Source organism: Dendrobates tinctorius, unplaced genomic scaffold, assembly GCF_039654945.1.
Source record: "Dendrobates tinctorius isolate UK_male_01 unplaced genomic scaffold, ASM3965494v1 ptg000054l, whole genome shotgun sequence".
NCBI classification, from domain to species: Eukaryota; Metazoa; Chordata; class Amphibia; order Anura; family Dendrobatidae; genus Dendrobates; species Dendrobates tinctorius.
The window spans coordinates 638,293-662,346 of record NW_027361722.1 but is presented as its reverse complement, the minus strand read 5'-3'; the positions used below and the strand labels follow the sequence as shown (position 1 = coordinate 662,346).

The 24,054-nt window shown below is 49.7% G+C and overlaps 1 protein-coding gene across 4 annotated transcripts in view; it reads left to right on the top strand.

Annotated features, from left to right (window-relative positions):
* POPDC2 (popeye domain cAMP effector 2) overlaps window positions 1–24,054 on the top strand; it is a 68,774-nt gene that overhangs the window by 11,835 nt on the left and 32,885 nt on the right. Inside the window, exon 1 of one of the 4 annotated variants that reach the window (XM_073576964.1) lies at window positions 2,066–2,601. The exons of 1 other annotated variant lie outside the window; for it this stretch is intronic. The gene's annotated coding sequence lies outside the window, so the exon portion shown is untranslated. Of the gene's footprint in view, window positions 1–2,065; window positions 2,602–9,728; window positions 9,854–24,054 lie in introns of those variants that run through there. 2 more of the 4 variants (XM_073576967.1, XM_073576966.1) reach the window with 2 other exon arrangements.

Below are 24,054 nucleotides of genomic sequence, written 5' to 3'. Positions count from 1 at the left end.
CGGGTGATGGGTGTCAGAGCGTCGGCCGTACTCGGGGCAGATCAGGGCGTGGGATCGGGAGATGGGTGTCAGGGCACCGGCTGTCCTCACTCGGGGCAGATCAGGTGGGGGATCGGGTGGTGGGTGTCAAGGCGCCTGCTGTCCTCACTCGGGGCAGATCAGGTGGGGGATCGGGCGATGGGTGTCAGTGGGCCAGCCGTCCTCACTCGGGGCAGATCAGGTGGGGGATCGGGCGATGGGTGTCTGTGGGGCGGCCGTACTCACTCGGAGCAGATCAGGTGCGGGATCGGGCGATGGGTGTCAGTGGGCCGGCCGTTCTCACTCGGGGCAGATCAGGGCAGAGGATCGGGTAATGGGTGTCAGGGCGCCGGCTGTACTCACTTGGGGCAGATCAGGGCGGGGGATTGGGAGATGGGTGTCAGGGTGTCGGCTGTCCTCACTCGGGGCAGATCAGGTGGGGGATCGGGTGGTGGGTGTCAGGGTGCGGCTGTCCTCACTCGGGGCAGATCAGGGTGGGGGATCGAGCGATGGGTGTCAGGGCGCTGGCTGTCCTCACTCAGAGCAGATAAGGGTGGGGGATCGGGCAATGGGTGTCATTGCATCGGCTGTCCTCACTCGGGCTGACCAGGTGGGGGATCGGTTGATGGGTGTCAGGGTGCTGGCCATCCTCACTCAGGGTAGATCAGGTGGGGTATCAGGTGATGGGTGTCAGGGCGCCAGCTGTCCTCACTTGGGGCAGATCAGGTGGGGGATCGGGTGGTGGGTGTCAGAGCGCCGGCTGTCCTCACTCGGGGCAGATCAGGGTGGGGGATCGGGCGATGGGTGTCAGGGCGCTAGCTGTCCTCACTCAGGGCAGATCAGGTGGGAGATCGGGCAATGGGTGTCAGTGGGCCGGCCGTCCTCACTCGGGGCAGATCAGATGGGGATCGGGCGATGGGTGTCAGTGGGCTGGCCGTACTCACTCGGGGCAGATCAGGTGGGGGATTGGGCGATGGGTGTCAGGGCGCCGGCTGTTCTCACTCGGAGCAGATCAGGGCAGAGGATCGGGTGATGGGTCAAGGGGCCCGGCCGTACTCACTCGGGGCAGATCAGGGTGGGGGATCGGGCGATGGGTGTCCGGGCGCCAGCTGTCCTCACTCGGGGCAGATCAGGTGAGGTATCGGGCAGTGGGTGTCAGGGCTCCGGCTGTTCTCACTCGGGGCAGATCAGGGCAGAAGATCGGGTGATGGGTGTCAGGGCGCCACCGTACTCAGTTGGGGCAGATCAGGGTGGGGGATCGGGCGATGGGTTTCAGGGCGCCAGCTGTCCTCACTCGGGGCAGATCAGGTGGGGGATCGGGTGGTGGGTGTCAGAGCGCCGGCTGTCCTCACTCGGGGAAGATCAGGGTGGGGGATCGGGCGATGGGTGTCAGGGCGCTAGCTGTCCTCACTCAGGGCAGATCAGGTGGGAGATCGGGCAATGGGTGTCAGGGCGCCGGCTGTTCTCACTCGGGGCAGATCAGGGCAGAGGATCGGGTGATGGGTGAAGGGGCGCCGGCCGTACTCACTCGGGGCAGATCAGGGTGGGGGATCGGGCGATGGGTGTCAGGGCGCCAGCTGTCCTCACTCGGGGCAGATCAGGTGCGGTATCGGGCAGTGGGTGTCAGGACGCCGGCTGTCCTCACTCGGGGCAGATCAGGGTGGGGGATCGGGCATTGGGTGTCAGGGCGCTGGCTGTCCTCACTCAGGGCAGATCAGGTGGCGCATCGGGCAATGGTTGTCAGTGGGCCGGCCGTCCTCACTCGGGGCAGATCTGGTGGGGGATCGGGCGATGGGTGTCAGTGGGCTGGCCGTCCTCACTCAGGGCAGATCAGGTGGGGGATCGGGCGATGGGTGTCAGTGGGCCGGCCGTTCTCACTCAGGGCAGATCAGGGCAGAGGATCGGGTAATGGGTGTCAGGGCGCTGGCCGTACTCACTCGGGGCAGATCAGGGCGGGGGATCGGGCGATGGGTGTCAGTGGGTCGGCCGTACTCTCTCAGTGCAGATCAGGTGGGGGATTGGGCGATGGGTGTCAGGGCGCCGGCTGTCCTCACTCGGGGCAGATCAGGGCAGAGGATCGGGTAATGGGTGTCAGGGCGCTGGCCGTACTCACTCGGGGCAGATCAGGGCGGGGGATCGGGCGATGGGTGTCAGTGGGTCGGCCGTACTCTCTCGGTGCAGATCAGGTGGGGGATTGGGCGATGGGTGTCAGGGCGCCGGCTGTCCTCACTCGGGGCAGTATACTTTGCGGGATAGGTGCTGGCTCCCAGGAGTCTGGGAGTCAGGTTGACAACCCCTGTTGGAGATGTAACGATGGTGATATTGGTTGTCACCCAGGGAAGGATTTGTGGTACTGGGGGCCACGGTCCTCGCGGTGCACCCTGCCCCCACCATGACTATTCCCCTTCATGACAGATAACTCCTATCAGGCTGCCGGGCGCTAAATCTGTCTCTCATTATCCTGCTCTGTGTCTGCTCTCACTCATCAGTTGCCACAGATAGAAGCGAGAATGACAGGACGCCACATGCTCGCCATCACATGAGCAGCGCACAGCGCCATTACCGTATACCGCCATATACCAGGTACAGCCTTCCCTGCGTGTCACCTGTCTCTGCCGTCCCTGCGTGTCACCTGTCTCTGCCCTCCCTGTGTGTCCCCTGTCTCTGCCCTCCCTGTGTGTCACCTGTCTCTGCCCTCCCTGTGTGTCACCTGTCTCTGCCCTCCCTGCGTGTCACCTGTCTCTGCCCTCCGTGCCTGTCACCTGTCTCTGCCCTCCCTGTGTGTCACCTGTCTCTGCCCTCCCTGTGTGTCACCTGTCTCTGCCCTCCCTGCGTGTCACCTGTCTCTGCCCTCCGTGCCTGTCACCTGTCTCTGCCCTCCCTGTGTGTCACCTGTCTCTGCCCTCCCTGCGTGTCACCTGTCTCTGCCCTCCCTGCGTGTCACCTGTCTCTGCCCTCCGTGCCTGTCACCTGTCTCTGCCCTCCCTGTGTGTCACCTGTCTCTGCCCTCCCTGTGTGTCACCTGTCTCTGCCCTCCCTGCGTGTCACCTGTCTCTGCCCTCCGTGCCTGTCACCTGTCTCTGCCCTCCCTGTGTGTCACCTGTCTCTGCCCTCCCTGTGTGTCACCTGTCTCTGCCCTCCCTGTGTGTCACCTGTCTCTGCCCTCCCTGTGTGTCACCTGTCTCTGCCCTCCCTGCGTGTCACCTGTCTCTGCCCTCCGTGCCTGTCACCTGTCTCTGCCCTCCCTGTGTGTCACCTGTCTCTGCCCTCCCTGCGTGTCACCTTTCTCTGCCCTCTTACATGTCTCTGCCCTCCCTGCACAACTCCTTTCTCCACTCTCTCATCATTTCATCCCTCTGCCCTTACTGGCATCTCTCTACTGCCTCTCCATGCCACCTCTGTCCCTGTGTAGCACTTCTTCCTTCTCTGCCTGCTATGGCCTCTGTCTTCTCTGCCCTGCATGTTGTATCTCTGTGTGTTTTCGTCGTCCCTCTTACCTCATCTCTGCTTTACAGTCATTAGTGGGATTTTCTGTTGGGAAAGGGCAGTGGGTTCAGCCTTCAGATGTCCATGATCTACCTCCTACTATTAATGCTGTAACGCAGATCGTGAAACAAGAGCTGCAAAACAAGCTCTATATACAGTGCCTTGAAAAAGTATTCATACCCCTTGAAATTTTCCACATAAGTCACATAATTAGTACATTGCTTCCACCTGGGTGTGAGTTCTTCTCAGTATAACTACAGCTGTGCGGTGAAGGCCTCAGAGGTTTGTGTGAGAACATTCAAGATGAAAACCAAGGAGCTCAACAGACAGGTCAAGGATAAAGTTGTGGAGAAGAGGAAAGTAGGGTTAAGCCCCCATCTCACACACCGATTTTATGACGCAGCAGCGACCTCGCCAGCGATCTCGCTACATGTGACACGCAGCGGCGACCAGCCCCCCACTGCGATCTCGCTGATCGTGCTCGAATGTCCTGGGCCATTTTTTCGGCGTCGGCATCCCGCTGGCCGGCATGCATCGCCCTGTTTGAACCCATGAGCGACCTCGTTGGCGATGCAGAACTCAGGACGCAGGCGGAATCGTCAGAATAGCTGCTGTGTCACAAGGTCCCAATGACCGGAGAGGTCGTTACACGGATCGCCGGATCGTTGCTGCGTGGTTGAGTGGATCTGCCTGTTTGGCAGCTCACTAGCGTCTATTTAGCGACGTACCAGCGATCCTGACCGGGTCGTATCGTTGTCGGGATCGCTGGAGCGTCGCTGTGTGAAATGGGACCCTTAGGTTATAAAAAATAGCCCAAGCTCTGAACATCTCATGGAGCACCATGCAACCAATCATCCAAAAATGTAAGGAGTATGGCACAACTGCAAACCTACCGAGACACGGCCGTCCACCTAACCGGACATCCCAAGCCAGGACCCCACTCATGAGAGAAGCAGCCGAGAGGCCCATGGCCACTGTGGGGGAGATCCACAGCTCAGGGAGGAGAATCTGGCCACAGGACAACTGGGAAATTTGTTGATAAAATTAGAAATCGCTGGTCAACTTTTAACTCTTCTAACTTGAATGTGGAAAAGTTCACGGGGTATGAATACTTTTTCAATCACTGTATATATGTAGTATGTAATCCCTTATGTAGGTCTTGAGCAGTAACATAGAGCTGTGATTATTGTACCCCACGCCTCTAATAATAATGAGATGACTCTGCACATAGTGCCTCAGTCCATACAGCAAAGGTGACAAGTGAGCTGCAAAGAGCAGAAATCTGCAGCCTTTTGTGGTTGCTGTGGTGGTCGGTGTGAGGACAGCAGGCCGCGGGATACGGCAGGCCGCGGGAGACAGCAGGCCGCGGGAGACAGCAGGCCGCGGGATACGGCCCTCTCAGCAGGGTGAACTGACTTCATGTCCTTCTTCTGCCAGTGACAGTGATGGAATATTTCTAGTTTGCATCTAGAGGTGAAACCGCAACGTTCCCACCTGTCCGACTGATGGTTGCTATGTATGATCATATGTAAGGACTACTGGCCACGAGTCCAGGACAGCAGAGACGTGTGCAACGACGGCACTGACTCCATCATTGTCTACATTGTCACATACACATGCTTCTTGTCATGTCTCTGTTCTCTCCATCTCTATGGTCTGTCTCTGTCCTCTCCATCTCTATGGTCTGTCTCTGTGCTCTCCATCTCTATGGTCTGTCTCTGTCCTCTCCATCTCTATGGTCTGTCTCTGTCCTCTCCATCTCTATGGTCTGTCTCTGTTCTCTCCATCTCTATGGTCTGTCTCTGTCCTCTCCATCTCTATGGTCTGTCTCTGTTCTCTCCATCTCTATGGTCTGTCTCTGTGCTCCCCATCTCTATGGTCTGTCTCTGTGCTCCCCATCTCTATGGTCTGTCTCTGTGCTCTTGTCATGTCTCTGTCCTCTCCATCTCTATGGTCTGTCTCTGTTCTCTCCATCTCTATGGTCTGTCTCTGTGCTCTCCATCTCTATGGTCTGTCTCTGTTCTCTCCATCTCTATGGTCTGTCTCTGTGCTCTCCATCTCTATGGTCTGTCTCTGTCCTCTCCATCTCTATGGTCTGTCTCTGTTCTCTCCATCTCTATGGTCTGTCTCTGTGCTCCCCATCTCTATGGTCTGTCTCTGTGCTCCCCATCTCTATGGTCTGTCTCTGTGCTCTTGTCATGTCTCTGTCCTCTCCATCTCTATGGTCTGTCTCTGTTCTCTCCATTTCTATGGTCTGTCTCTGTGCTCTCCATCTCTATGGTCTGTCTCTGTGCTCTCCATCTCTATGGTTTGTCTCTGTGCTCTCCATTTCTATGGTCTGTCTCTGTGCTCTCCATTTCTATGGTCTGTCTCTGTGCTCTCCATCTCTATGGTTTGTCTCTGTGCTCTCCATTTCTATGGTCTGTCTCTGTGCTCTCCATCTCTATGGTCTGTCTCTGTGCTCTCCATCTCTATGGTTTGTCTCTGTGCTCTCCATTTCTATGGTCTGTCTCTGTGCTCTCCATTTCTATGGTCTGTCTCTGTGCTCTTGTCATGTCTCTGTGCTCTCCATTTCTATGATCTGTCTCTGTGCTCTTGTCATGCCTCTGTGTTCTCCATCTCTATGGTTTATCTCTGTGCTCTCCATTTCCATGGTCTGTCTCTGTGCTCTCCATTTCTATGGTCTGTCTCTGTGCTCTTGTCATGTCTCTGTGCTCTCCATCTCTATGGTCTGTCTCTGTGCTCTCCATCTCTATGGTCTGTCTCTGTGCTCTCCATTTCTATGGTCTGTCTCTGTGCTCTTGTCATGTCTCTGTGCTCTCCATCTCTATGGTCTGTCTCTGTGCTCTCCATCTCTATGGTCTGTCTCTGTGCTCTCCATCTCTATGGTCTGTCTCTGTGCTCTCCATTTCTATGGTCTGTCTCTGTGCTCTCCATTTCTATGGTCTGTCTCTGTGCTCTCCATTTCTATGGTCTGTCTCTGTGCTCTCCATTTCTATGGTCTGTCTCTGTGCTCTCCATTTCTATGACCTGTCTCTGTGCTCTTGTCATGCCTCTGTGCTCTCCATCTCTATGGTCTGTCTCTGTGCTCTCCATCTCTATGGTCTGTCTCTGTGCTCTCCATCTCTATGGTTTGTCTCTGTGCTCTCCATTTCTATGGTCTGTCTCTGTGCTCTTGTCATGCCTCTGCTCTCCATCTCTATGGTCTGTCTCTGTGCTCTCCATCTCTATGGTCTGTCTCTGTGCTCTCCATCTCTATGGTTTGTCTCTGTGCTCTCCATTTCTATGGTCTGTCTCTGTGCTCTTGTCATGCCTCTGTGCTCTCCATCTCTATGGTCTGTCTCTGTGCTCTCCATCTCTATGATCTGTCTCTGTGCTCTCCATCTCTATGGTCTGTCTCTGTGCTCTCCATCTCTATGATCTGTCTCTGTGCTCTCCATTTCTATGGTCTGTCTCTGTGCTCTCCATCTCTATGGTCTGTCTCTGTGCTCTCCACCTCTATGGTCTGTCTCTGTACTAGTGTCATGTCTCTGTGCTCTCCTTGGCACTTGGTTGTGATATCCTTCTTGGAATGCCTCTGTGGTTTCCTTGCAGTGTCTGTGTTCTTCCGCTTCACATGCCTCTGTCCTCACTGTCTTGATATGCCTCTGTATTTTTTTCTTGATATTTCTATGTACTCTACTTGACATATCTCTTTTCTCATTCTTCACATGTCTCCGTTTTCTCCTTCTCTCCATGCCTCTTAATTTTTCTCCTTGGAATTTTTCTGTCCTTTCCCTCTTTGCATATCTCTGTGCTCTTCCTCTTCACATGTCTTTTGTCCTTTCCTTCTTGGCGTGTCCCTGTCCTCTTTTTGTTATGTCTCTGTACTCTTCTTAGCATGTCTCAGTCCTGTTTCTAGGAATATCTCTGTGCTCCATATGTATGCCATTCCCTCTATTTTCTTTTTTTTTGTTCTCTTACTCTTTGTATGTCTCTGTCCTCTCTTTTTTGTTGTGTCTCTGTCCTCTCCCTTTTCGCTTGTCTCTGTCCTTTTTCTTGGCATCTCTCTATGCTCTGTGTACGACATCCTCTCTGTTTTCCTCTCTCTATCTCTCCCCTGTCTTGGAATGCCTCTGTGTAGACTCCCCTCTGTGTCCCTCTCTCTGTGATGTGTACACTGTCCCCTCTGTCGCCCTCTCTTTGTGTACACCTTCCTTTCTGTCCCCCCTCTCTCTGCACGCTGTCTTTTCTGTCCCCCCTCTCTCTGCACGCTGTCTTTTCTGTCCCCCCTCTCTCTGCACGCTGTCTTTTCTGTCCCCCCTCTCTCTGCACGCTGTCCTTTCTGTCCCCCCTCTCTCTGCACGCTGTCCTTTCTGTCCCCCCTCTCTCTGCACGCTGTCCTTTCTGTTCCCCCTCTTTGTGCACACCGTCCCCTCTATTTCCCTCTCAGTGCCCATTGTACAGCGTCCTCTCTGTTCCCCCACTCTCTGTGTACACCATCGCCTCTTTCCCCCTCCCTGTGTACGCCGTCCCCTCTGTCCCCCTTTATTTGTGTACGCCGTTCCCCCTTTCCCCCTCTCTCTTTGTACGCCGTCCCCTCTTTTCCCACTCTGTGTACGCCGTCCTCTCTGTCCCCCTCTCTGTGCACACTGTGCCCCCTTTTCCCCTATCTTTGTATCCCATCCCCTCAGTCTTACGCTCTGTGTACACCGCCCCCTCTTTCCCTTCTCTGTGCTCAGTGTACGCAGTCTCCTCTTTTCCCCTTCTATGTACGCCGTCCCCTCAGTCTCACGCTCTCTGCTCTGTTTACGCCGTCTCCCTTTTCCCCCTCTCTGTGTACGCTGTCCCCTCAGGCTCACGCTCTGTGCTCAGTGTACGCCGTCCCCCCTTTTCCCTTATCTTTGTACGCCGTCCCCTCAGGCTCACGCTCTGAGCTCTGTGTATGCCATTCCCCCTCTCTGTGCACGCCGTCCCCTCAGGCTCACGCTCTGTGCTCAGTGTACGCCGTCCCCCCTTTTCCCTTATCTTTGTACGCTGTCCCCTCAGGCTCACGCTCTGTGCTCAGTGTATGCCATTCCCCCTCTCTGTGCACGCCGTCCCCTCAGGCTCACGCTCTGTGCTCAGTGTACGCCGTCCCCCCTTTTCCCTTATCTTTGTACGCCGTCCCCTCAGGCTCACGCTCTGTGCACCTGCTTGTGGCCATGATCCTGTTTTAGCTGTCTGGGAAGGGATCGGCCTTCAGCTCGGCCGGAGGGCTGGAGTCGGGGCTGCACTCACCTCCGGCTGCTGCACATGCCTCGTCTCTGCTCCGGGGGTCCTGAGTGGGATTTTGCGTCCTGAGTGGGATTTTGCGGCAGGGGGAGGGCGGGGGGCTCAGTCTTAAGTAGCAGCAACCTGCCCCTTCTATAAGTTAATAACAATAATAATAAGTTTTATTTCTATAGCGCCGACATATTCCGCAGCACTTTACATTTCAGAGGGGACTTGTACAGACAATAGACATTACAGCATAACAATAATCACATAGATCATAACAGATCCCAGGAGGAGTGAGGGCCCTGCTCGCAAGCTTACAGTCTAGGAGGTTCTGTAACACTATGTTTTCTGGGGACGCCACGTGACAACCCTGGCGGTCAGGGTGACTGCAGAGCTGCAGACAGCCGTGTCCATGTGCACAGTCACGGTCCGGCCTTCTGTGGGCCTCCAGCAGTACAACCCGTGATTATCATCCCCACCCTCTAATGATGATGAGATGACTCTGCGTATACTGTCCCAGCCTGTACAACAAAGGTGACAAGTGAGCTGCAGAAAACAGGAAGGATCAGCCTTGGTGCGCTCTAGAGGTCGGTGTGAGAACTGCAGGGTTGTATGCTCATGGTTTGTTACAATGCGGTGATGTAGCGTTCAGGATCGGGGGGGGGTTGAGATGTGATCATGGATCGTCTGCAGTGATACATTGTAACGCACCCTTAGCTGTATGAGCTGTAGGTGGTTATAAAATGACGCTTTCTATCACACTCCGTGACTTTGCTGATAACAGCGGGCACTAGCTGTTTCTGGGCAGGGTGTAGTGGTGGCGGAGGCCGTGCGCCCTGTAATCTCTCGTGCCCGCTCGCTATCTCTGTGTAACCCTTCTTGGATTACATCTCCAAACATGGCCATCCAGCTGGGGTGTCACTTCAAGCTGTCTCCAGTACAGAGACATTCCAGACCCCGGCTGCCTGCGCCGCTTTGTGCGGGGTCTCCTCCTGCTAGTCAGATCTCGGGGGGCCGAGCGGACTGTCCAGCAGGTGATCGGTGGCCCCATGGACTGACGCTAACCCCAGTGTGCGCAGCGTACTCCCAGCGCTCAGAGTCACTCACAGAGGTAAGCCTCCAGGGGGACGCAGGGTCCCGACCACATCGCTCTTCTAGCTGGGAATGTATTTTAGGGGTCATCTGCTAAAATAATCCCCCACAACTTTATCATACTCTGTTAGTCCCCCAGGGTCCCCGCCTTGCTGCAATGTGTAACACTCCTCCTGCGGAGAAGAATAAGAATATTACCCCAGCATCACAGGACAGGCATTCTCCGCAGGGCGTCCTGTCTGCTGAGTTCTGTTCAGCCTGAGCCTCCTGCTGCATGATTGAATGTTGAACCTACAGGAGAAGTTCTGCCACATCCTAGCATACGGCGTTCTGCGACTTGTCTGCAAGATCTCTGCTTGCTGTCAGCAAATAGGAACAATGACTGGAAATCAGCTGAGATGCAGTATACGTCAGGGTTTATAAGATTGACTGCACTGATACATTGTAACAAAGCCTCACCTGTGAAACGTTAGTAAATACACCAGAATGTTCCCATTCACTGACAGCAAGAAAGATGTTACCATTGTATGTAGTTGTGATCTCTTAGATGAGGATTATTATTATTATTTATTTCTATAGCCCCATTGGTTCCATGGTGCTGTACATGAGAAGGGGTTACATACAAGTTACAGATATCACTTACAGTAAACTAACAATCACAGACTGATACAGAGGGGAGAGAGGACCCTGCCCCGGGGGTCTAACAAGCTACAGGATGGGGGGAAGGAGACAGTAGGTTGGTGGGTTGCAGCAGCTCCGGTGTTGGTTGAGGTGATATCACTGGTAGTGGTGAGAGAGAAGGAGGCAGCGGGGTCATTGCAGGCTGTAGGCTTTCTTGAAGAGGTGGGTTTTCAGATTCCTTCTGAAAGATCCGAATGTGGTTGATAGTTGGACTTGTTGGGGCAAAGAATTCCAGAGGATGGGGGCTATTCGGGAGAAGTCTTGGAGGCGGTTGGGTGAGGAGCGAATAAGTGTGGAGGAGAGAAGGAGGTCTTGGGAGGACCGGAGAATACGTGAGGGAAAGTATCGGGAGATTAGTTCAGAGATATATGGGGGAGACAGGTTATAGATGGCCTTGTAGGTCAGTATTAGTAATTTGAACTGGATACTCTGAGGGAATGGGAGCCAGTGAAGAGATTTGCAGAGGGGAGAAGCAGAGGAGTAGCGAGGAGGGAGATGAATTAGTCGGGCAGCAGAGTTGAGGATGGACTGGAGAGGTGCGAGGGTGTTAGCAGGGAGGCCACAGAAAAGGATGTTGCAGTAGTCGAGGCGGGAGATGATGAGGGCATGCACAAGCATTTTAGTAGATTTAGGGCTGAGGAAGGGACGGATTCTGGAAATATTTTTGAGCTGGAGGCGACAGGAGGTGGAGAGAGCTTGGATGTGTGGTTTGAAGGACAGGGCAGAGTCAAGGGTTACTCCAAGGCAGCGGACCTCTGGTACGGGGGAAAGCGTGTTGTTACTAATTGTGATAGGTCAGGTAAGGAATATCTGTGAGAGGGGGGAAAGATGATGAGTTCAGATTTGTCCACATTGAGTTTGAGGAAACGGGAGGAGAAGAAGGAGGGTATGGCTGATAGACACTCTGGGATTCTGGGCAGCAGAGAGGTGACGTCTGGGCCAGTGAGGTAGATCTGAGTGTCGTCAGCATAAAGGTGGTAGTGGAATCCGTGGGACTTTATGAGTTGCCCCAGGCCAAGTGTATAGATTAAGAAGAGTAGGGGTCCTAAAACAGAGCCTTGAGGGACTCCAACAGAGAGAGGGTGGGATGAGGAGGTGGTGTGGGAGTGGGAGACGCTGAATATGTGGTTGGAAAGGTATGAGGAGATCCAGGATAGGGCGAGGTCTTTGATGCCAAAGGAGGAGAGGATCTGTAGTAGGAGCCAGTGGTCAACTGTGTCAAAGGCAGAGGACAGGTCTAGAAGCAGGAGTATAGAGTATTGTCCGTTTGATTTGGCTGTAAGTAGGTCGTTAGTAATTTTGGTCAGGGCTGTCTCAGTGGAGTGATGGGGGCGGAAACCAGATTGTAGATTGTCAAAGAGAAAGTTAGATGAGAGATGGGAGGAAAGTTCAGTGTGGACGTGCTGTTCCAGGAGTTTGGAGGCGAATGGGAGCAGCGATATTGGGTGATAGCTGGACATAGCGGATGGGTGGAGAGTTGGCTTTTTAAGGATAGGCGTGATTGAAAGCAGAAGGGAAGGTACCGGAAGTTAGTGATAGGTTGAAGAGGTGGGTTAGGGATGGGATAAGAGTGGTGATGAGGTTGGGGAGGAGATGGGATGGGGTCAAGTGCACATGTGGTGAGGTGTGATTTGGAGAGAAGATGAGCAAGCTCCCCTTCAGTGATGTTAGGTAGGGAGGTTATGGGGTTTGGGCATTGGTCTGGTATACAAAGGGGTTGTGGTGGTTGAGTGATGAAGACTTGCCGTGTTTGATCTATCTTGTTTTTGAAGTGCGCAGCAAAGTCCTCGGCAGAGATTAGGGAAGTCGGAGGGGGGCAGTGGTGGGCGGAGGAGGGAGTTAAAAGTATTGAACAACTGTTTGGGGTTGTGGGATAAGGATGATACAAGGGTTGTGAAGTAGGCCTGTTTAGCAGAGGTGAGGGCAGATTTGAATGCGAGTGTTGCTTGTTTGAGTGCAGTGATGTCGTCTTGAGAATACGTTTTCTTCCAGCGCCGTTCTGCAATTCTGGATGCTTGCCGGAGCTTTTTAGTGGTGTTATTGTGCCAGGGTTGTCTATTGATTCGTCGCACTCTGTTATGCATGACAGGGGCGACCGAGTTGATGGCTGATGCAAGAGTGGCATTGTAGAACCTAGTGGCAGTGTCTGTGTCATGGAGTGAAGATATGGAGGACAGTGGTAGTGGTCTCTGTCCTCTCTTCAGACTCGCCAGTCCTTCCTCTAGACTCCCCCAGTCCTCCCTCTAGACTCCCCCAGTCCTCCCTCTAGACTCCTCTGTCTTCCTTCCTCTAAACTCCCCTGTGCTCCCTCCAGACTCCTCTGTCCTCCTCACCACAGACTCCTCTGTCCTCCTTCCTCCAGACTCCTTGTTGTTTAATCTTTGTAGTTTTGAGTTAATGAGATTCTCGTGCTTCGGGGCGGGGCTGTGGGTGGCATGTGGGCAGGGCTTTATGTGGTGCGCTGTTTAGAAAATCATTCTTATGGCTTATGACAGGTCACTGATCCCTCTCTGGCCCGCCCCCTATTTTACATACTGTATATAATATGGTTTAAAAAAAAAAAGCACATTTATCAGGCAGGTGACATCAACCCCACAAATACTAACCCCAGTTGCCACTGCTACAGGGCAAGTGGGAAGAACCAGGCAAAGCACCTCACAGAGGTGAGGACCCCGACGCGCATTTCGCTTCTGTCGCTTCTTCCAAGGGGGCGTCAGTATATACAACGATAGTGTCAGCTATATATAGGGTGTAAAATCCCCGTGTTCAATGTGGCGCTGATGGTGGCGATTCAGAAACCGGAAGCGGCGGGTCCGGCGTCCCACGTCATCAATCCCCGCCCCCCTCTGACGCGCCAGAGGAAGGGAGGGAGCGACAACGCTGAGAGACGCCTTGCCACGGCAACCAGACACTGTAGGCCTGCACAAGCGCAAATCGCAGGATGTGAAAGACACGCCATGATGGAAAAGGGCCGAACAACCATATGTGTAAAAAACTATAAGGGACATGCTAATGTGCAAAACTAAAGGAAAAACTTTGCATTATATGAAATTATAACATGAAACTAGATATGACTCAGGGGAAAGGAAAGTGTCAGTGCCCACATATATAAATAATGTGTATAAATAACACAATAAAATACATATAGATGTAAAGCTAACCTGTATATAGTATTATATACATAGGAAAACAAACCAAAAATATGGACATATAAATAATATTACTATATTAAATAATATTAAATTTAATAATGTGCAAAATATATTATATGTGATAGTAGATGATATGAGCTTGACACGGAGATCCTTGGAGCCAAGAAGCACATGCCAATCCGGATAAAAGACAAGGTTATCGACATCGGTTCCCATCAATGGCTAGAATAATACTAGAAAATAAGAAGAAGAATATTAAAATCAATACAAAATAAAAGCTAAAAACACCATCAGCATAATAATGTTTTTATTTAGTGAAAGGGAGCAAAACTAATCACTTCATTTAGAGCAGGTTCCCCAACTCCAGTCCTCAAGGCCCACCAACAGGTCATGTTTTCAGGATTTCCTTAGTATTGCCCAGGTGATAATTGCTTCATCTGTACGATACAAAGGAATTCCATAAAACATGACCTGTTGGTGGGCCTTGAGGACTGGAGTTGGGGAACCCGGATTTAGACCACAAGGCTGTACTGAGACTATTTTAGAGATCCAACGTGTTTCCAATTGGGCCAATTTTTTTTTCATATCCCCAACCCGTGAGTCAACCAAGATACGGTCAATTCCAATCACACGAAGCAAGTTAGAATTGCAACCATGTACCTTCTTGAAATGACGAGGTATTGGTTTTAACACTGTCAAGTCATTGACCTCACGGGCATGTATGATATCTTGAGTGGGCGAGTGGTCATGCCCACGTACACCAGGGGACATGAGCAAACCGCATAATAGATGACGTGATCAGTGGCACGTGTAATATTGTGGGTGATATGAAAAATCTTATCACCCTGGGCACTCTTAAATTGTGTGGCTTTATCCATGTTGGTGCAAGCCAAGCAATTTTTACATGGGAAAAAAAACCATTTTGGTCCCTTGGTGCCAAAGTAAATTCCCGTAGTCGTACCTTTGTAGTGACTGTGGACCAATTCATCTCTCAGATTTTTGGCTCTCCTGTACATAATGGACGGTGAGACTCTTAAGGTTTTTGACTAAAACTGGGTCACTACTAATGATTGGCCAAAATTTGGACAAGGCCTGTCTCATAAGGTTCCATTTTTCATTGTATGTGGAAATAAATCTGACCTCAGTCGATCCTAGTTTGTGTTTCCTTTTTTGTAGCAAGTCGGTTCTTGTATTTTTTCGTGCCTTAGACCATCCATAATTAATCACCCGATTAGAATACCCTCTTTGGGAAAATCGGTGTACCAACTCAGAGGCCTGAATCTCAAAGGAGGATTCACTGGTGCAAATTCTCCTTGTTCGTAGGAACTGACTGTATGGAATGCCGTCCTTAAGGGGTTTAGGATGGGAAGAGGTGGCATGTAGAACCGAGTTAACGGCTGTAGATTTTCTAAAGACTTCTGTCTGTAGAAATCTATCTTCACCTTTGAAAATTCGTGTATCCAGAAAATCTATACTCACCTGACTATACGTGCATGTCAGCTTAATGTTCAAATCATTCTCATTTAGATGTTGGGTGAAGAGTAGCGAATCAGTTTCAGAGCCCTGCCAAATAACCAGAATGTCGTCGATGAAGCGCATCCAGGTAGAAACTTGTTCAATCAAAGGGACACAATTCGTTTGAAAGATGTTATGTTCCCAGGACCCCAAAAATAAGTTTGCGTATGAGGGCACAAAGGCCGCCCCCATCACAGATCCTTGTAATTGGAGGTACAAGGTTTCTTTAAAAATAAAGAAGTTATGCGTTAAGGCAAACTCAAGTAAAGTGAGAAGAAACTCACTCAAACCATTCTCAGTGTTGGACATCTGTAAAAATTGTCTTACAGCCTCAATACCGTTGTCATGTCGAATAGACGTATACAACGATTCGACGTCATAAGTTACCCACCACATATTGTTTTCAAGAGGAACACCTTTCAATTTCCTTACTACATCATTGGTGTCCTTGATGTACGAAGGCAGGGATTCAACAATAGGCTTGAGGTGAAAGTCTAGGAACTTATTGATAGTTTCACATTGTCCCCCACTACCAGATACAATTCGTCGCCCTGGGGGATTGGTAGCAGATTTGTGCACCTTAGGTAGTAAATATAGACAGGGGGTTCGTGGTTTCTCCGGAACCAATCCTATACTCAACTCCTTTGAAATAATATCCTCAAGGAAAGCCTGTTCAGTTAATTCATGCAGTTCTTTTTGAAAAATAGTGGTTGGATTGAAAGATAATCGCCTATAGCAGTCCGAATCCCTTAGGCCTGTTTCACACATCAGTTTTTCACCATCAGTCAAAATCCGCCAAAAAGTGAAAATGGCGGATCCGCTAAAAATGTGTAAAAACGGATGGTACGGATCTGTTTTTTGACAGATCCGCTATACGAATTTTGGTACGGATCCGTCTAATACCGGATCCGTTCCATCCGCTGCCATCCGTTGGTTCCGTTTTCTGACGAATCCGTTTTTCCACACCTCCAAAATGGGATGCTCCCAAATATGATTGGCTCTTGGAAAATGATCCCAAATGTGATTGGCTCCTGGAAACTAGGGGAAACTATATCTAGGGTGTTGTGATACAATATCTTTGAAAGGTTTTTGAGCTAGTGGCAGTGATGGAAGGAGTCATTGTGAATATTAGCAGCTTCTGTGTGGACTTTGATCTTCACTGCAATCGGTTGGCAATTATTGCTCTCCAGAGGGAGAAAAGAAGACTGCGAATCCTGGGTCTGAGGAGACGACGGCAGTGGATTCATCCGATAAATGTGCAGAGGTTTACCCGTGGCGTGTTTTCTACACTGTATCTGGGATTGAGGGATAATCCAGACAAGTTCTTCAACTATGTGCGCATGAGGCAGGACTTGTTCGAGATTTTGGTGGAGCGTGTTGGAGCTCAAATCCGGAGAAGAGACACCTACATGCGGTTTTCTGTATCACCGGCGGAGCGTTTGATGGTGACCCTTCGGTAAGTTATCTATTTTTTAAAAGTTTTCAGATTCTGCAGACTTTTATTGTTATGTTATGACTTGTAGTTTGTATTAATTTTACTTTTTTTCCCTTTTTTTTACCAGATTCCTGGCAACTGGAGAATCCTTCACCTCCCTCCATTACCAGTTCCGGCTCGGGATTTCAACAATATCTGGAATAGTCCAACAGACCTGCCGGGCATTGTGGGATTGTCTACACCAGGAGTACATCCCACAGCCAACACAGGAGAGGTGGCTGGAGATTGCGGATAACTTTCATGAAATCTGCCAGTTTCCGAATTGTGTTGGTGCGGTGGATGGGAAGCATATCAGGATTGTGAAACCCATCGGATCCGGATCAGAATTTTTCAACTACAAGAAATTCTTCTCCATTGTACTGATGGCCATTGCAGACTCCAAATGCAAATTTATTGCGGTGGACATGGGTGCATATGGTCGATCAAATGATTCGCAGGTAATCAAGATGTCTGCAATGGGCCATCGTTTGTATGGAGACGATTTTGAGTTCCCACCTCCAAAACCACTCCCTGGAACAACAGGCCCACCAATGCCATGTGTGTGTGTGTTGGTGACGACGCATTTCAACTCTCCAAACATCTTCTCAAACCACATGGTAGTCATGGATTGACACACCACAAAAAAATATTTAACCATCGATTGACCAGAGCGCGCAGAGTGGTGGAGTGCGCTTTTGGGATTTTAACTGCCAAATGGAGAGTCCTGTTAACGGCCATAAAATGAAAACTGAGACTGTGGATGAGGTGGTGAAGGCGAGTGTCATCCTGCACAACGTTGTACTTTCAAAGGAACCTGTTTCCATGGAAGAAAATGTTTGTGAAACCACCTTGTGGGATTGTCAGCAGACAAGTGTTCGGAGTACTGGGTCAGTATCAAGAATGAGGGACACATTTGCGGATTATTTTCTGCCACCAGAAGGAAGAGTTGACTAGCAAGATGACAAGGTATAACTTTTTTTTTTTTTGTTACCAAGGTTCCTTTGAAAAACTGTAATTTTTCCTTTTTTAGTTTTGATACCTTTACACCAATTGTGGGTAATAACAGTGTTGTTTTTTTTACCTTTACACCACCAGTGTACTTTGAAATGTTACCACGTGTTGTGTATTTGTATCTGTGCACCACCGGTGTACTTTCAACCTTTTACCAAGAACTAAAGAAAAATAGGAAACTACACAATAAAATTGTTTTGAAACAAAAACATGTTTATTTTTGCATTTTTTAAAATACTGTTATTTTAATTTTTGATAAAAAAACTGTTATTTAAATTTTTTTAACAAAGTTAAAGATGCCGGTATTGTTGGGTGGAGATATCATCGGAGGGGTTAACAGGGTTGACCACATCGAGGGGGGGGTGGAGGACTGGGAACGGAGTTGGTGAGGATCAGAAGTGGAAGGGGGTTGAAAACATGAGGTTGGGATGGGAGTTGATGGACAGAGGAGGTTTGTGGGAACATTGAAGGTGTGTGTGTGGGTATGGTGAGGGCATTGGGGTATAATGTAATGGGGAAGGAAGGTACTGGGAAGAATGGAATGGGGGAACTAGAGAAAGGAGAAGGAGTAGGAGGATGGATGGTGGTGGAAGGATGGACAGAGGGAGGATGGACAGAGGAAGGATGGATGGTGGAATGAGGTGATGGAATAGGTGCATGGGATGCTTCAGACACTGCAGCCACTAGAGCATTGTGACAGGCTTGCATCACATGCATCTGCTGGTATTTAAACCTTCCATTTGCCGGATAACTGAATGAAAATGTGTCTCGGCGTCTGGTTTGACTCTGCATTCATCCATTCCATGTAGCTTCTGAGTGTCATGATACTTTGATTTATCATGTTCAAACCAGAAGCTAACTGCTGACCATAAACGTGGAAAGCATTCTGGACGGATGAGTTCAGACTCAAATGGGTCGCCCTCCCAGGGCCGTGGGGTACTCGGTACCGGGCCGGTATCAGTGGGACGTGTCACAGCAGCGGTGACCCGGACCGTGGCCCTGGGCGCCCAAGCAATGGCGGAGATGTGAATAGTGGAATGTAGTTAATGGAATAGTTTGTGACGCCACCTGTGGTGTTCGGCAAGGGAGGTGTTAAGCCGACACTGCAGACAGATCCTCCGGGACAGATGGTGTGGTGCAGCAATGATGGTATAGCCCTCCACAGGCAGGGCTGTTGTCCCAGGGCAGTGTAGATGTGGAGACACTTAGATGGTATAGTTTTTGGCGCAGGGGATGTAACAGTGCCAGGCGGACGGACGCAGGAAGGAATGGAGGACACCAGGGCATGTAGTTCCAAAGCTTTACTCACAGTCTGTAGTGCCCGTTGCTGTGCCGTGTCCTCCGGGTCAGGGACTCGGTCAACCTCCAGGCAAGATGGAATGCTCCCTTCCAACACTCCGCCACCTTATGTGTCTTTTCTGAACGTCTCCTCTATAGCGCCTTTAAGTGTGAAGATCTCCTAGTACTGAGTTACACTGGAGTTCCTCCTGACAGATGTTCCCTAGAACTCTACTTGTACGGCAGACAGCTGTAGCCTGCTTCGGGGACTCTCTACTCCTGAGTCCCGGCTTTCTATCCGTGTTGCTGTTGTGCCCCCAAGTCTTAGATGGGAGTAGTGCATTTACAGCCCACTACTCCACCGGTGTCTGCTGCAGAACCATTAGTGTCCATACAACCTCGGGGACTGGGCCCCGGCCTTGCGTTTAGAACTTCTAGGCAGGGTTCTTCATCTAACCCAAGTCCTCTGTGTTCCCTTTTACTCCTACGTTCCGTACTTGTCTTTCCCTTCTATGGAAGTGTCGAGGGAGCTATTTAGGGAGGGCTAAATTAACCCTTCATGGTTGATCCAGTGATTTCCAAATTAATTCATAGGGCGTTGCTAGCAACTGGGAATGACCACACGGAGACAGGGGTCTCTGTACGGGAGGATCCAGGCAGATCACCAAGCCCCTTTATTTTAGTCACTTCTTTTATAACATTTTGCTTAATTATGCAAAGTTCTCAACTACCAATAACGTCATTTCCCTTTTGTAAGCCAATAATATTGCAAGAAAACCAGAATATGTCCCTAGTTACGTGACGTAGAGAATAGAACAATAGCACATTCTTTTAGGGTCTCATATCTCATATCTTGTACAAGCTAGAACAGTCTAGTTTCATAACACCTGCGAACTTTCACCTAATTACAAAATTTATCTTGTAAACAACAAAATGGCGTCGCAAGCACAAAAATGGATCCTGGAGAACAAGATGTCCTGTACACCTGAATACTGTACTTCACAGTCCCCCCTAGATAAATTTTGTTAACACATTTGCAGCATCAGAGGTGCTATCCCAAGCCATAAGCTCGAGGGATACTGGTCATCACATGACTGATGCCGTGTTATCAGTCATGGCTGTCGTGGCGCACCCATCCCCCCTGTATACTACAATTTACGAATAACAATTTTTGATAACAGTGGTGAAGATCTTTTGTAGGTATCCATGTGCTTGGCTTCAACATCTTCATCAAGTAGCCTTTTGAGATCGGTGCAGAGAAAAGCAGGGGCAATGACACCTTTGGTATCATCATTAGCTGTCTTAGTGCAGAATTTCCTAATACATACAGGAATACACCAAAGAACAAGTTTTAGTATCACATATGCAACAAGGATACAGGTAGCAATATGCAACAAGCTTTGTAAGATCCCAGCTACCCAGCCCCCAATTCCCTTAAACCAATTGGCTGGATTGAGAAAGAGAAGGTGTCTGACCACCAACTCTCCTTATTACGATCATTGTCTTTATCGTATTGATCTCTGAGTCTTTGAATATCTTCTAACTTTAACTTTTAACTTCTACCAATAATAATATGGAAAATGTCAAAAACCAAAACATTATGCCCCTTCATTTGCTTTTGACTGGTTGGGTGATGAGGAGAACTTGATAGGGACCGTCATACAAGGGTTCTAGTCCATGCTTCCTGACATACCTCTTCGCGACTACCAAATCACCAGGCTTCAGGTTATGACAGGTGTCGTCAATTGTCCCCTCAGTGTGCCGTTCAGCCTCTCAACTTCCCCACTGGATTGTCGGTGGTATGGAGTATGGAGGGCTACAGTGGATCCAAGCAGTGTCAGAACTTCTTGGTACACATGAGAAGAAAAGGCCAGACCTTGATCACTTTCACCAACTTCTAGAACCCCATATCTGCATATGACTTCCATCACCAGTTTCTTCGCTGTGGTTTTTGCAGCCATGTTGGTAACAGGGAATGCTTCCGGCCAACTGGAGAACATGTCAACAACAACCAAACAGTATTCATACCTTCCAGACTTAGGCAACGTGATATGGTCCACCAGGAGCCTTTGGAAAGGATAGTCGGGCTTAGCAAGATGCTTCGGGGGTACACGTTGAAGTTGACCGGGATTACAAGTCTGACATATTACAGGAACGGTTGAGCGCTGTCAAAACTGTGGAAATTCCCGGGGCCCAGTAGAATTTTTGCTCCAGTGCGAGGGTCTGATTCTTTCCTCGATATGTAGGTCCATGTGCCCATGTGGCAATAGCAGGGTACATCCGCTTAGGGAGACACACGAGTTGGTCCTTTTTCCAGAGACCATTATCCATACGTGTCCCATCAGTCTTCCATTGCTTCACCTCTTCCTTTGGAGACATTCTCTGTGTCGTCATTAAGCGGTCTCGCGGGGTCCGACAGAAAACTTCAGTCTGTTGTAGATCATCAGGTTCTTGTAGGGTCAGTGCTTCTTGTAACTGTTTACGCTGAGAGCGTGTGGTCACCATAGTTGGTATGGTTGGTTCAACGGGTAAAAGAGCGGCGGCTTTTGCTTGCATATCCGCAAATGCATTGCCAACAGTCTGTGGACTGGTCCTAGGACCGTGCGCCTTAACTTTGATAATAGCCACCTGAGTAGGTAATTTGATCGAGTCCATGAGGGTTTTAACAGCTTCAGCATTTTTCACTGGGGTTCCGGCAGTAGTAATAAACCCTCGATTGGCCCATAGAGCCCCCAAAATCGTGAGCAATACCAAATGTATACCGTGAGTCCGTGTATATATTAGCCCCTCTGTTCTTGGCCAAAGTACATGGAGTAGACAGAGCCTGGAGTTCTGCTTCTTGTGCTGACTGTGAGGGCGGGAGCGCAGCTGCGTGCACTACAGTGTCCTCTGTGGTAACAGCATATCCCGTGTGGAATCTACCAAACTCATCAGCATATCAGGAACCATCCGTGTATAACACCAGATCAGGATTTGGGAGTGGATTCTCACTGACATTTGGTGGAGTAACTGTTTCTTCTATCAGAAGTTGGGAACAATCATGTTGGAGGTAATCCTCATCACTGCCATCTTTCCTTATAATTCATTATACCGTCTTTCAAGGCGTTGTAAAGGGGTTGCATTATGCGGGATGCATCCGGTATCCACTGACAACAATAAGTGCACAGGAAAACGCTGGAGTCCAGTTTCATCTTTTGGGAAAGGAAGGGAGCCAGTGTCTGGCACCCTGAATGAGACAGTGACCCAAGAATATCACTTGACCAAGGCAGAACTGAAGTCCCGAGGCCGAAACCCGACAGTTCAGTGCTGCCAGATACTTAAGGAGGCTAACAATGGCAAAAGACACCTGTGCATATTTTTTTTTTTTTGCAAATTGGTTGGGACTGTTTTGGGCCCCTGTGGCATCTGTGGGAAGGACATTAAAAATACAGATTTCCTCACTGTCTTCATCTGCATAGGAGTTTTGTAACGTAAGAATCATCTGACCATCATCTTGGAATTGTATTCTGGAGCGGAACTGTGATAATAAATCTGCCCCTAGCAAATTTATTGGACATATGGAAGAGATTACGAACTGAGTAGTAACCTCAGGAAAGGGTTTTATGGGGTTTATAAAAGTATATTAATTGGGTCTGCCATCTACTCCGATTAAAATAGCGGCCTGTATGACAATCTCTCTGAAAGTGTCCGAATTGGGCACAGCGCCAGAATTGGCAGGGAGGGGCTGGGGAGAAAGGTTCCTAGTCATAGGATTAGGAGCTGAAGTCTGAGGGGGGCGTCAGAGTTTGCTGTATGGGCTGAAGGGCACACTGATAAGGGACAAACTGTGTGCTCGCAGCCGCGCTGAGCACGATGGTGGGGGCTGGAGCAGCTACTAGTTTGCTTTTTTTTATTCTCTCCTCTGCTGTAAATTATTTCTTGCCTTGAAGCCTAACTCATCGGGGAGCTCGGCGCAGCAGGTTAAGATTGTCATCTCCTTGCTGCGCGGCGATCCCCAGGATTGGGCGTTTTCTTTAGTACCAGATGATCCTATTCTAACTAATGTGGACGCATTTTTTCAGGCCTTGGGGTTGTTGTATGATGAACCTAATGCGATTGATCAAGCTGAAAAGACCCTGTTGGCATTGAGCCAGGGTCAAGATTCTGCAGAACTGTACTGTCAAAAATTCCAAAAGTGGGCGGTCCTCACCACTTGGAATGATGGTGCCTTGGCAGCTCTCTTTCGGAAGGGTTTGTCAGAAACCGTAAGATACTATGGTGGGATTTCCTGTTTCCTCTGGTCTTGACAATTCTATGTCATTAGCCATTCAGGTTGATCGGCGTTTACGTGAACGTAAAATTATACGGGAAATGCTGCCACCTGTTGAACAAATATCTGAACCTATGCAATGTGATAGAGTTTTGTCTAGTGCACAACGTCAGGAGTTCAGAAGGCGTAATAAGCTGTGTTTTTTCTGTGGAGATGCCTCTCATTATTTCTGTCTGCCCTAAACGAGAGAAAAGTTTTGCACACACATTTGCTGTAGGTGGTGTACAACCTAAGTTTCTTCTGGCAGTTACTCTGATCTGCTCCCTGTCCACATTTTCTGCTAAAGCCTTTGTGGATTCAGGAGCAGCCTTGAACCTAATGGATTTAGATTTTGCTAAACGTGCTTTCCCTATGACACCCCTGCTCTATGCAATGTGATAGAGTTTTGTCTAGGGCACAACGTCAGGAGTTCAGAAGGCGTAATAAGCTGTGTTTTTTCTGTGGAGATGCCTCTCATATTATTTCTGTCTGCCCTAAATGAGAGAAAAGTTTTGCACACACATTTGCTGTAGGTGGTGTACAACCTAAGTTTCTTCTGGCAATTACTCTGATCTGCTCCCTGTCCACATTTTCTGCTAAAGCCTTTTTGGATTCAGGAGCAGCCTTGAACCTAATGGATTTAGATTTTGCTAAACGTGCTTTCCCTATGACACCCCTGCGGACGTCTATTCCTTTGAGGGGTATTGATGCTACTCCTTTGGCGAAGAATAAACCTCAGTTTTGAACCCAGGTGATAATGCGGGTCGCCCAGACCATCAAGAAAATTGCAGATTTTTGGTGTTGCATAATTTGCATGATAC